This window comes from Petaurus breviceps, unplaced genomic scaffold (assembly GCF_028583685.1).
Source record: "Petaurus breviceps papuanus isolate PSGF00001 unplaced genomic scaffold, PetGlider_PUasm1.0 90925, whole genome shotgun sequence".
Classification (NCBI taxonomy): Eukaryota; Metazoa; Chordata; class Mammalia; order Diprotodontia; family Petauridae; genus Petaurus; species Petaurus breviceps.
Window position 1 is genome coordinate 6,875,140 of NW_027187380.1, and position 4,335 is coordinate 6,879,474.

At 45.9% G+C, this 4,335-nt stretch overlaps 1 protein-coding gene across 4 annotated transcripts in view; it reads left to right on the forward strand.

The window, feature by feature from the left end:
- The first annotated feature begins 2,869 nt into the window (after nt 1-2,869).
- MAPT (microtubule associated protein tau) overlaps nt 2,870-4,335 on the forward strand; it is a 165,365-nt gene continuing 163,899 nt past the window's right edge. For 3 of the 4 annotated variants that reach the window (XM_069076209.1, XM_069076207.1, XM_069076208.1), the window contains exon 1: nt 3,262-3,383. The gene's annotated coding sequence lies outside the window, so the exon portion shown is untranslated. Of the gene's footprint in view, nt 3,384-4,335 lie in introns of all 4 variants that reach the window. The other variant, XM_069076206.1, reaches the window with a different exon arrangement.

Below are 4,335 nucleotides of genomic sequence, written 5' to 3' on the forward strand. Positions count from 1 at the left end.
TGAAAACATAGAAGACAATGTGAAATATCTCATTGGAAAAACCACAGCCCTGGAAAATAGATCCAAGAGAGACAATTTAAAAATTATTGGACTACCTGAAAGCCATGATTAACAAACAAAAGAGCCTAGACATGATCTTTCAAGAAATCATCAAGGAAAACTGCCCTGATATTCTAGAACCAGAGGGTAAGGTAGAAATTGAAAGAATCTACTGATCACCTTCTGAAAGAGATCCCAAAATGAAAACTCTCAGGAATATTATATCCAAATTCCAGAGTTCCCAGACCAAGGAAAAAAAATATTGCAAGCAGCTAGAAAGAAACAAGTTAAATATGATGGAGCCACAGTCAGGATAAAACAAGATTTAGCAGCTTCTACCTTAAAGGATCATAGGGCTCAGAATATGATATTCTGAAGGAAGGCAAAGGAGCTAGGATTACATCTAAGAAACACCTACCCAGCAAAACTGAGTATAATCCTTTTGGGGGGGGGATGGACATTCAGTGACATAGAGGACTTTCAAGTATTCTTGATGAAAAGACCAGAGCTGAACAAAAAATTTGACTTTCAAATATAAGACTCAAGAGAAACATAAAAAGGTAAACAGGAAAGAGAAATCATAATGGACTTAATAAGGTTAAACTGTTTACATTCCTACATGAGAAGATGATATTTTTAACTTATAAGACCTTTCTCATTATTAGGGTAGTTAGAAGGAGCATATTTAAACAGAGGGTACAGGTGTGAGTTGAATATGAAGAGATGATATCTAAAAAATAAAATAAAGGGGTAGGAAAGAAATGTACTGGGAGAAAGAAAAAGGAAGGTGGAATGGGGTAAATTATCTCACATAAAAAGGCAAGAAAAAGCTTTTACAGTGGAGGAGAAGACAGAGGAGGTGAGGGGAAGTGAGCAAACCTTACTCTCATTAGAATTGACTCAAAAAGGGAATAGCACACACACACAATTGGTTATAGACATCTATCTTACCCTAAAGGAAAGTAGGAGGGGAAGGGGATGAGAGAAGGGGGAGTTATAGAAGGGAGGGCAGATTGGGGAAGGGGGTAGTTGGAAGCAAAATACTTTTGTGGAAGGAGAGAGTAAAAGGAGAGAGAAAATAGAATAAACAAGGGCAAGGGAATAGAATAGAGATAAATACAGTTAGCAATAGTGACTGTAAAAAAGTTTTGAAGCAAGTTTCTCTGATAAAGACCTCATTTCTCAAACACATAGACAGCTGAGTCAAATTTATAAAAATAAGTCATTCCCCAACTGATACATGACCAAAAGATATAATCAGTTTTCAGATGAAGTAATCAAAGCTATCTATAGCCATATGAAAAAATATTCTAACTCACTACTGATTGGAGAAATGTAAAAGTAAAATAATTCTGAGGTACCACCTCATATCTATTAGATTTTCTAATAAGACAGAAATGGTAAATGACAAATGTTGGAGGGGATTTGAGGAAAATGAGACACTAATGCATTGTTGTGGAGTCGGGAACTGATTCAACCATTCTAAAGAGCAATTTGGAACTATACCCAAAGGGTTATAAAGCTAGGCATGCCCTTTGACCTAGCAATACTACTACTAGGTCTGTATCCCAAAGGAGATCAAAAACAAAAGGGAAAAAGACCTATATGTGCAAAAATACTTATAGCAGCTCTTTTCTAGGGGTTAAGAATTAGGAATTGAGGGGATGCCCATTAATTGGGGAATGGCTAAACACGTTGTAGCATGTGATTATGATGAAATATTATTGTACTATAAGAAATGACGAGGAGAATGTTCTCAGGGAAAAATTGGAAAAACTTGTATGGGATGATGATAAGTGAAATGTACTGTGTACAAAGTAACAGCAATATTGTAAGATGATCAGCTGTGAATGACTTAGCTATTCTCAGCAATACAATGATCCAGGATGACTCTAAAAGAATTATGATGAAAAATTCTATCTATCCCCAGAGAAAGAACTGATGGTGTCTGAATATAGACTAAAGCATACTTTTTTTAACTTTATTTTTCTTGAATTTTTGTCTATATTTTCTTTCACAACATAACTTTCATGGATATGTTTTGCATGACTACACATGTATAAACTATATCTAATTTCTTGCCTTCTCAGTGGGAAGGGGAGAAAAGGAGAAAATTTGAAGTTCAAAGTTTTTAAAACAAATATTAAAAATCGTTTTTACATATAACTGGGAAAAATAAAATACTAAATAAATGAAAAAAAGAATAACTTGTATAGACTTAAGAGCCAACAATGGTAAGACATCTGATACTAATGAAAGGCTTTCTCCCCCGAAGAGCTATTTCTATTGGACCCCCAGAAATAACGTGTCATTTTACAAGTGAAAAAAACTGAGAATCAGTGAATTTCTAAGTGTAGTCAGTCGACAAACATCTGCTATGTGCCTGGGGGGGGGGGGGTCAGGGAGACATCTATGTACAAATGGGATATATACAGGGTAAGTTGGAGATAATCTTAGAGAGGATGTGTTAAAAAGGAAGACTTCTTGTTGATGTGACTCAACCCTAACCCCACGATGCTGTGATGATTACTGTGGGTGGGACCCAGGGGCTGCAGAAGGAATGCGGGAGGGATGCGGAGGTCCTCTCTGTCCTAGGGGGCCGCCCTAGCCAGTACTTCTGTGACTCTAGGGGTGTCAGGGCTAAATCAGAGCTGGCTCCCTGCACTGTTCCCCCCTCCCCCCAGGGAAAGGCCCCCAGGTCTCTCTGACGAGACAAAGGCCCCGGGCTGTCAGGAGAAGGGGGTGCGTGTATGGTGTGGGAGACAGGCGCATGCGCATGCGCCGGGGCGCGAGCGCGCGCGTCTGTTAGTGCTGGGGAACCCAGGCTCTAGGGTGGGTGAGGGAGGGATTGGGGTTGAGATTGACGGGGTGGGAAGCAGGGAAAGAGAGAACCACGGAGGGGAAAGGAAAGAAGACTTGCAGTAGGGGCAACGGAGAGACCGGAGGGCCGGGCTCCCGGTCGCTTGAGGGCTCCCTCTGGCGGCCGGAGGAGAAGACGGAGGCGGGGAAGGGAGGGCCCGCGAGGCGGGGAGTCGCGCTTGCGCTCACGCTCGCGCTCGCTCTCCGGCTCTCCACTTGCTGCCTGCTTTGGGCCCCCGCCCCCGCACTCCTGCTACTGCTGCTTCTGCTGCTGCTGCTGCTGCCGCTTCTGCCGCTGCTGCTGCTGAGTTATTCCGTTGGCGGGGAGGCGCCGTGGTCGCGCACTCTGCTCCTCGGCTGCGCGCGCCCGCTCTCGCCCACTACCACCCACCTCCGCCCACCATCCACCGCCACCCATCACTACCGCGTCCGCCACCACCGCCACCTTTTCCGCGCTCCGTACTACCCTCGCACCGGCCAAGCAGGTAAGCGCAAGGGCTTCGGAAAGCGGCTTTGCTCCGCTCCCCACCCCCCAGCTCCATCTCTGTGCCAGGCTGCAGTCGATGTTCCCCTCCTCCGGCTGGAGAGCTGAGCGCCCAGCGGGCAGGGAGGGATGCTTTTAACTAGCCCTCTGGCACCCACCCCAGGGCCGTAGGCTGCAGACCCGGGTGGGGAAGATGGCTGGATTTCCCCGGCGACTCATAAAGAGAAACGTGTGTGGAGGAAGGAAAAAGGGGTTAAGGCATAAAAGCTTTTGCATTAACCTGGGGAACGAGGTGTTGAATGCACAGGGTGGGGCGCCGGTTGCAGTGACCTCGGAGGAAAAAAGGGAGGGGAGCTTGCTATCCCCCTCCCCCATACCACTTGCCGCAGTAGGGCGAGGGGCATCTTTTCCAATGCCAAGGGGGGTGGGGTCCCGGGGCGGGGGGAGCGGTTCGGGTGAGAATGAGGGAGAAGAAATTTCCAGTCTCCCAGAAACCTGCATCCGATTTCCCGTTTTGCGTTCAGCCCTCAGGAGGGCGTGGGGTGGATTTGAGACAAGATACCTCCCCACCCCAGGTCTCCTTTGGCTGCACAAGTGTGCTTCAGGTGAAAAGCTTGCTAGGGTCCCCATCCCCAAACCGGCTTTCTTTCTCAGAATTCAGGGGACATGTTGGCTACGGTGGAGTGGATTCACCTTATTGGGAGGGGTGGGTGGATGGATGGATGGATGGATGGATGGATGGATGGATGGATGGATGGATGGATGGATGGATGGCAAGTTTGTCCTCAATTCCTATTCTCCTATTTAGCCCAAAACTAAAAATCGAAAAGCAGATAGAGATTGGCCTTTCTTGAGGAGGGAAGGCATTTTTTTTTCTATTTCACTACCTCCCCCCAAAATATCAGGGTGTGTGTGTGTGTGTGTGTGTGTGTGTGTGTGTGTGTGTGTGTGTG